Source organism: Aulonocara stuartgranti (assembly GCF_965226115.1).
Source record: "Aulonocara stuartgranti genome assembly, chromosome: 10".
Classification (NCBI taxonomy): domain Eukaryota; kingdom Metazoa; phylum Chordata; class Actinopteri; order Cichliformes; family Cichlidae; genus Aulonocara; species Aulonocara stuartgranti.
The window spans coordinates 9,993,069-10,002,848 of NC_138946.1; the positions used below are offsets into that span (position 1 = coordinate 9,993,069).

A 9,780-nucleotide genomic window follows, 5' to 3' on the forward strand; every position below is an offset into this window, starting at 1 on the left:
AATCGTCGGGTGGTGTAAACTGATCCCACCCAGATACACTCAGCCTTTTAGGAATTTAACAGGACTGTGAAAGTCGCAGTGTGAGGTTTAACATCGAATGAAAAATATCACTCAGGAGGGATTGAGTTAAATAAGCCCTACAACACAGTGCCTACACAAACTAGCTATGACGTGTTTGTTTTTGCCTCTGACATGTGAGAATTTGATGGAGCATTGCAAAATTTAGGGCATCACTTTGGCTCTCGGACGGACGTCAGCAAATAAATCAATGGTACATTAACCTGCATGACTTGCAAAAGTTGGTGTGTATCTGTAAAAGAATAAAACACTTTAGGAAAGCAAGATGAGAAAAAAAAAGCCAAAAAATTTAAACATAAGCAAAATGCATAATGAATAAGACCCCTCTGCAACACAGCCCCTTCATTGTAGACATTAAACCAACTAATCACATTCTAGCAAAGTTAATGAGCTTGAAAACATAACTGCTTTTAATCAGATAGCTTTATAAGTGCACACATTCATCCATTATAACTGAATGTCTGTTTTGCAAATTGGAATGAAATCTTGACCAAACTTGTTTCTGAAAGTTTAATTGTGCTTTGACTGTTTTATTACCTCCTGAGCTCCAGGTACTTGGCTTCCCTTAATTCTCTCAAGTGGTGTGTTGACAGTGAAAACAAGCCCGGCGAACAAACGCCAGGAGGGATCCAAGGATCTGATTGCACAGCCTCAAACCTCCTACTTGGCTCAGGCTGCGGTGGAGGCTTGGAGTGAAACATGGACAGCTATACAAAAGATTTGGAGTTATTCCAATGTGTGAGTACACCAGAGGTTTCTTTAAATATGACTGCTGGAACGCCGCCTCACAGAAAGCATTCATATTCACATTTATAAGGAAGTGTGGCTTGATAATTTTCCAAATTAAAACTAGGAGGATGAAGGGCTAAATTCTGACTTATGTTAAAATAGCGCTTATATTTCTGAAATGTTGGGACACAATTTAACACGTTGTTGTTTTTTTATTTTGTACTTTAAAAAAATATATGCATAATAATAATACATATGTTTTACCATTTTAAATTGTAAATGTAGTGACTTGCCTGTTGAAAAATGAAAGATCTGTTGCAATTTCTTTAGTTGAATCTATAAAAAATGATATGATGGTTTGATAGGTACAAACTGCTTTTCACCATGATGGGGATTCCCAAAGAGCTAGTATTAGCCACAATCTTGGAATATCACAGCAAGATGTATGTTCTGTATATGAAAGCCATGTCCTCAACAAATACGGAAAAAAAAATCCAGCAAGGACCTGACAGCACCAGAGGGATGGTTCTGGCCCTTCAGCCGATCCATCTACTGTTCACTGAAGCGTAACCAGAAATGGTCTCAGTGCACGAGTGGATGTCAAAACAGGCATTTCCCATGTTCTTAGCAAAATATAAAGAAATCAGGAGTGGTTCTAAACTTTTGCACAGCACCCTACATATATGTCTGATTCAGTTTCTGTGAAATAAGTTAACAGATACGCTGTAAACCATTTTAGCTTGTGGTTAATCGTACGCTAACGTGATGATGACTAACTATTGTTTTCACCCCATGATTTTGTGAAAAATAATCCACAATGCATTTTCGCAAGCAGCTTAGTTTTAAAAAACGTAACTTTTTTTTAAATGACGTCTAGCAGAGGCCCAAAACTTTACATTAAAGTGACATCGCCCTCTAGTGTTCATAGACCAAAAAAAGTAAGCCAGGCCCCTAAGACTTCATGGAGGGAGGAGGGTGGAGTGGATATGTGGGTTTGGAAAAATACAGGATTTTAACATGGGAGATATTTACTGTTTCAAACCAATAGACGATCGCTGTTTCTTTTAACCATGACCATTACATAACCCAAACTGTATGTTTATTTATTGTTGCTATGTTGGTCAAAACCTTATGATCACAATGAATAACCCAAAACATAATCTTTTTAAAATCTAAGTTCAGTACTTAGAGTCATTTTGTGGGAAGAAATTTTGCCTTTGTTTGGATAAAGCTATATTGTTTTTTATTCTTAGGATTACTGGGAACGAGATCTACAGCCAAAGCTAGTTTTGATATTTTTTTCTTTCTTTTTTTGCGGACAAAATTAAAATGTACAAAAAAAGAAGAAACAGCTACCGGAGGAAGTGATGGATGATGATCAAGATTATCCATTTAATTTATGCTTTGAAGACTTTGCTGTTGGCACCTTACACCACATTGCTGCAGTTTTGTTCCTGATTTATAATCTGAGTAATCTGGAGTCAAACCAGTGATCTAAGGATTGCTACTGTTTTTCTACCTTCAGTCATCCACTCTTGCAGCGAAGGGAATACATGGGATGCAGCATTCACTGCTGATGCAGTGGATAGATGATAAGTAGCTAATAGCCTATAGCAGCGGTCCCCAACCTTTTTTGTGCCATGGACCGGTTTATGTCCGACAATATTTTCACGGACCAGCGTTTAAGGTGTCATGGCTAAATACAACAAAATAAAACCAGTACCAGTATCAAAAAAAAAAAAGGAGATTTATTCAGAACACACGGGAAAAGACCCAAGGAAACAGAGTTAATGATAAAAACAATTTAAAAAATAACGAGAAAAACCGATAAAACCCCTCAAAATCATAAATTTCACATCCGAGTCTCAACTCTCACAGCCCAGTACCAAACTATGGCAGCTAAGGTAGGCACTAGCCTCCCTGCAACCCTGAAATGGATAAGTAAAAAAATTATAAACAGGTAGGAGATTTCGTTTCACTTTTACTGACATTTCAGTGTCACGAAAAGTAACAGAGGATTCATTTGTTCTTGTATCGTAAACACAGATATTTTTCATTTTGCAACTTTAGCATTTGGTGTGGAATTTTCAAGTTAATAAATTTTCAATCTAAAAAAATTTCGACATCATCAAGCAGGAGGGGTGGTGTTTGGAAGGGTTAGGTACACTGGTTAGGGCATAGGCGGGGGTTGTTAAAAATGGAGATAGAGAGATGGTAGAGGGAGGTAATAGGGGAGGAAAAGGGGAAGGACGAAAAGCTCAAAAACTCTTAGGGAACAAAGAGGCACTTATACAGCATGCAGCAACAGCTGAAAACATCTTTAAGCTGGGCTAAGCTGAGAGTTTGGTCTGTTTGTGAGTGTGTGTGGGGGTGTGTGGAAGTCTTGAACCTGCACTGATTTCAGTGTTGCACTTGGAGCGTGCGTTGGCAGCACTCCTGATTTTAATTTAGGAAATGCAACTTTCTGAAGTCTTAGACAAATATGCAACCAATTAACAAAAGAGAGAGAGATAGCAAATTTTTATGACAATTAACCTGTCAAATTCAAAAAAGTATCTTCTGTGCAACCTGATCTGTTAGCTTCACAGTGATCCAATAGGAAAGCTCACAAAGTTGCCATATGGAAAGGCTTTAATGTCATGGGATTACTATAAATATAAGTAGTAAATTCCGTGACTAATTCAAGACGTTTATCTATTGAGGGTAAAACTAAAGCAGTTGTTCAGAGGAAGTAAACAACAGTAGAATTTGTCCTGTGGAGACAAAGAATACATTAAAATATGTGTATTTATATTTTTTCACTCAACAAACTCAATGCAGCTGACTCAAAGTCAATATGTAATGTGACCCTGAGCACACAGTGGGAGCATTCTGCATCCAAGTGTGAAACAGAAAGTTGGCGTCATAAGCAATGTCAGGATCATGTGTAGAACCGATGGTATGATGTAGCAAACACATGGATCATATACCGTGAAGAGCTCAGATATTCATGGGAAGCTTGTAGTAGAGCTGCTATTTCTTTGTTTTGAAAGCAACCAACATAGCTGGTTCATGTATATGACTTGGAAATCTCCAGGGTGCCTTTCTTTGGAGGGTTTACAGCATGTCCAGTTGGGAGGAGACCTTGGAGTAGACCAAGAAGCTGCTGGAACAATTATGTATCTCATCTGGCCTGAGAATACCTCCCCTAGGAGAGCTGGCAGTGAGACAGATGTCTGGAATACCCTCCTTAGCCCGGAACCTGAAATCAGATAAGCTGAAGAAAATGGATAAAAGTCTTTGAATTAGGAAGACTGAGTAAATGTGATCTTTAAGAATGTACATTGTATGTCTTTAAAACATGTCTATAGGGGAACACTTCAGCTGGTCAGAAAAATCTCTGTCATCCACTCTTTCACAATTCATAGTTGCATAATCCCCCCTTCCCACTTTCCATTCCCGAACCTTTCCTCCTCTCCTATCTACATCTCTTCTTCACTTCTTCACAGTCCCTCTCTCTCCTTCCGTCCTGCCCTCCCTTATCTCCCACGCTTCCTCCATGCCAGCTGTTGTTTTGAAGGCTGTGAGTAGAAGGTCTGTAGGTCAGGACCTGGGCAGGACCTCTACAGTCATCAGCCTGGATATAAGCAGCCATTGTAAGAGGAACAGAAAGTGCATGAGTCATTCTAAAAGATTACTTGTTGTTGATGTTGTTGTTGTTGTTTTTTGTTTTTTTAATTTATATTGCATTCTGATTATTCTGATTTTCTTTTGAGGGTGTTTTACACATTCTAAAAAGGGACTAAAGGTATGTTGTGATTCAGGTGGTGTATGTTTTAAGGTTTGGGTTTTTTGTTTTTTTTAGAAAGCAATTTAGAAAGCATTTTATTAAATATACTACCATTAATCAAGCATAGCATTAGTGCAGGTATGCCAGAAGGTGAAATTCAGCTGCAAACCCTCTGATTAGCTTCCAACATCTGCTTATGGCTTAGATGATATTGTTCTGTACTTCCAATTGGCAATGTTCACATACTCCATACTATTTAAGGTTACAGTATACAGTTACTGTATATCTGCAAGCCACATTGCAACCCTCCTCCGTCCCAGAGATAATGCTGCTGCTGCTGATACCTGCTGTTTTCTGGACAGCTTTTACATCATATGCTGCTACCTTAACAGTTTGAAAGGCAGGGAGGTAGGGAAGCACTGAAAAAGGAGCAGTGTTTACAGTGTATAACTAACAAGACAAGACTGTAACTACAATCAAATACAACTGCCTTCAATCAACTCAACTGTGAAACACACATACAAACCACTACACAACAAATATGCGCCAATTTCTCTCAGGAGAAAGGAAGACGTGTTGGTGTACAGGAGATAGTAGTCCACCACGTTACATGACAATACTTTGATATACAGAGGAGTTCATAGTCGATTTAATGACAGCAACATGGTCATATCCTGTGGTTGCAAAACAAACCCAAACCATTACCCCTCCAATACTGTGAAGACAGTTGCTTTGAGATGTTTGTGCTGATATGTCATGTCTGATTTTCTCTAAACACTTGGTCCACTTTAATATCGTCATTTCAAAGAACATTGTTCCAGAAGTTTTATGGTTTATTCCGCTGCAGCTTAGCAAACCTAAACCACTCTGCTCTTTTTAGAGAGCGGAGAATTCCGTCTGCCAAGCCATACTTGCTCAGTCTTTGTCTAATTGTACTGTCATTAACTTTAACATTTAACATGCTAATTGAGGCCTGTGGAGTCTGAGATGTAGTATTTAGGTCTCTGTACAGTTTTTCTGAGCATTGCACAGTCTGACCTTTTGAATTTGTACTTAGTGTTTTTCAGGATTGCATATAGTCCTATTTTTTCTGTAGTGATGTTTTTTTAAGCTAAAGGTGAATTGTCCCAACAGAAAATCACTATAGCCTGAAAAGGCACTATCTGACTCTCAATGTGAGCTTTGTCCTCAGCATCAGGGTAGAAAAGGTGAGCCTGGCCTGTCTGAACATTGAACTTTGAACCTAGGGTCACATGTCCCTTGAAGCTATTTGGAGGCCCAAATCAACATATAGCAGCTGGAAGGTCTCCATGTCAAAAAACAGTAAGAGTACAGAACTTTTGTGAAAGTTATTCCTTGGAGGTCTAACCCCAAAGGTGAACAGAACAATAATGTGTTTCCCCTTAATAGCATTTTAGTTTGACATGGTCCCAATTTTCCCATCCATCCGGCCTCTGCTCGATGCTTTCTTCTTCTTTGGAGAGGTCACAGTTGCTATTGAGACCCAAGATATGGCATTGTAACTGAAAGTCCTGAGCTTACAGCACTTTAAAAGGCAGAATTATAAGAACTAAGAAACAAAACATTAAGAAAAGTTTCCATCCAGACTGAAAAAATGTCTTCCTCACTATTTGAACATTTTATGTACTTGACCAAATACATCTGCCTAAAATTAGTGGTAAGTTCAGAACAGCAGAGGCATGATTTTAATGTAACACTGGCATATCTTGAAAACTGTGACTGTGACACATTGAGTATTTGAGTATTTGTCATAACCTAACAGATAAACTGGTGAAAAGTCTGACTCATCCCCAGTGGGTGTTTGTCACGATTCTGTTTATAATTTTTATAGGCAGAATTTTAGGCGGTGGAGCATCTGCACTTTGATGTCTCCGTGTCCCCCCAGATGAGCTGAAAGAGGAGAGGGACATCGCGGCTTCTCTGCTTTGGTTGGCTGGCTGGTGAGATGGATGGAGGATGGCTGGATGGATGGATATCAGGTAAGCTATGACAACTCAGAAAGACAAATAGTGGCCTTAAATGGTGAGAATCTGAAATGATGGAGGATTGAACTGAGATGCTGCACCAAGGGACAGTATATGACAGAAAGCCAGAGTCCACGAGTGAAAACGTGGAGCTGGAAATGAGCGTACTAGGTCCCCTTTAATTCGGCCATTACATAGATGCAATGAAAGAGGAAGCTTCCAACACACGACCCAGAAGCCTTCACTATAATGACCACAGCCTGAGAGTTCTGAATGGGGCTTAGACTTAAGTCACTGAGCACAGTGGTATGGCTTTGCTGCTTGACTTGGCCATATCCTGACGCAAAGACTGCTAGGAAAAAGGCATGACAGAATCAAAACATTATGGGGATCTGGGAGGGATTTCTTTTTGTTCATTGTTCACTCTGGGCCCCGTGGCTTGACTTAACAGCTTGAATTGAACTTTTTCTCGTCACTTCCTTCCACTGGTTATTGGACCACCCAGGCATTCGATTGATTATGTTTAATTGCCTCTGATTTCCCTTTTAGATAAACAGGCAAAGTCAAAATTATTTTGTCTTCTGTTGGTCCAGTCACACTTTGACATTTTCAAAATGAATATAAATTCCTTTTTTTAATGCAGATATCACCAGACAAAGAAATGTTTGTCAGAAGACCTTAGCATATAAATGCATGTGACTTCTAGGCTAAGACGGGGTTAAAGGTCAAGGCTTAGCTCCCTTTGTCTGACAGAATGACCTCATCATCAGTGCAGCTCGGGCTTTAATCTATACTTCAAGAAAGACAGGATCACATGGAGAGCGCTAAAGTTCACCAGAGCTAACGCTGCACACAAAAACAAAACAAAAACAAATCACTGGATGTTGCCATTGTTTATTTCGATCATTCTATTATTTCTATCATGACAGCAATAAATAAGAGCTGTTTATTTAGAATTAAGCTTCTCCTGTGTAGTTTTGGGCACATCCACCACCTTTCTCACGATCATCTTCACACCATGAGGGAAGATTTTGCTTTGAGCTCCAGAGTGAGGCCGATTGATGGTCATTTTCTTCCATAACTGTTGGCATGCTGCACCAACAGTTGTCACCTTGTCACCAAGTTTGTTGCAAATGGTCTCGGTTGAAGGTTGAATGGAAGAAATTGATCGATTGCTTGAACAATCTTCGACATGTGCTGAAAGTAGCTGTTATAAATGCACTCTGAGCTCATTTAGCTACATAAAGAGGCTGCAGCTAATTTAAAGAAGGTTGTAGATTTCAGCTTAACCTTTATGACACTAGTGTTATAAGATTAGCTGCCCAATACGACCAGTTAAATAGGCCAACTGAGTCACGAGGCTTTAAAGCGGATGCTGCGACAAAATGACACCCTGATGTGTAAGGTCGCAGCAGATGGAGGTAAGCAGAACTGATAACACACTGAGCAGTTCAGCTTTTTGTAGTTGCCATGGTTTTGCATTCAGATAGATATATGCCATCATGTAGTTGTCAGAAAGCCTCTATCTGGTGTATTTACAAAATGAATATCCCGCAGGAGGAGACGCATTTTTCAGGAAACCTTTCTGCAGAGAAACCTGCTGGCTAATTTAACTTGTTTCCTGTAGTGCACCATCATCTGACAGCAAAAGGGTCGGCTGGGGTGTTTGTGCTCCTTGTGCCTGTGTGAGTAACTCCAGGTATTCTGGTTTCCTGCATGTTAAATTAAACGGTAATTCTAAATTTGCTAATTTGAGTGTAAATGCTTGTCTGTCAGAGAGACAAGCCTGTCCTGGCTGTACCCACATCCCCCTGTATGTTTTATGACTGTAGGGTAATTCCTAATAGGCTTAATTGCCTTGACGTCTTAGACTGATGTCATGGAAGAATAGACATGGTACTGATGCCACAATTCCAGTCTCAGGTGCACAGACTTGCACCTGGTGGCGCCACCACTGACATATTTTGGCTTCATTTATTACAAAGTTTAGTCATTCCACAAGCAACACTCAGACAACTATTAACTGTTGTACAGACAAGTTAAACATCTACAACTCCACTGCATTAGCTGCTGCAACTAAAGAACAACTAACACTAATGTTTCTTTGTTAGTCTGTTTTGATTTCTCCAGCCGTACATCTGGTTTCCTCGTTTTTGGTTTTTGTTTTGCTTTGTATTGTCTCTTATATCAATCTGGATATTCCAGAAGTGTTCAGGCTAACAGTGTGAAAAATGTCTCACCAGACTTCTGTACTACTGTGCTACGTTAGCTGAATAACACACAAATATCCTACCAAGCTGCTAGCAGTGGAGTAATGTAGCTGTCAGAATGTGACTGGGAATTTCAGATTATAATTCCTGCAGGAGAAATTCAGTTATATTATGAGGGAATTTGAATTCAAAGCTCTTACTGTAAAACAACTTTAGACTTTAGACTAAAATGAATGTGACGTACCTCCGGTTTTCTCAAAATGTTATTGTGTTTACTTTCAAAATAAATTGAAGTTGTTTAGATTTCAGTACTGTGTCCTTCTGGTTTTTGTTACAGACTTTAGAATCATCCAAGACAATACAAACACTGACGCGTGATGCCAAGAGACCATCAGTTTTTTCCCCGATGACCGATACTGTGGCTTGTACTGAAACTCGAGGCTGACATCCTGCTATGAATAATGGTGCTAATTAGATTTAGCCTCTGGTTGTTGCCGTAATCAAATCTATCCGGTGCTGCGGGCCGAGAGGCTGAAACTTAATCTCAAGTCCAAAATATGCACTCGGACTGTTTCTTCAGTCTGTTCCCTCTCGGCTTCTGGCATGCTGCACTTAATTCCCACTGCAAGTGTGTATGTGCAAGAATACTATACACACGTATCTGTTATTGTGAGCGTATGGGGACTATTTGGGGGGGTTGGTTTATAAGTAGAGAGTTTTATTCATGTGTACTGTGGAAAAATACTACTGTGTTGTACTTTGTTAGCCATGAATATGTTAATCAGTTCCCAATAAACTAATTTATATTGAACGTGAAAGAGTTTATCAGAGAGAACTTTGGAACTATACTAATGCTTAAAGGTGGACTCAAATTTTAATATGTCTTGGTTTAATAGACACAAAATATAAAGGTTACAACTATCAACAACTATCTGTCTGTGTCTCTGTCCAACCCTCCTCCAAAGTTTCTTAAAGTTTCTTCTATAGCCTTACGCTCAGCTCACATGCA

General features: G+C 39.4%; 1 long non-coding RNA gene across 1 annotated transcript; it reads left to right on the plus strand.

The window, feature by feature from the left end:
- Window positions 1-765: 765 nt before the first annotated feature.
- On the plus strand, window positions 766-9,257 carry LOC309716052. The gene is made up of 3 exons (XR_014279359.1): window positions 766-816; window positions 6,429-6,576; window positions 9,109-9,257. It is a non-coding gene; the product is annotated as an uncharacterized lncRNA (long non-coding RNA).
- Window positions 9,258-9,780: the final 523 nt, after the last annotated feature.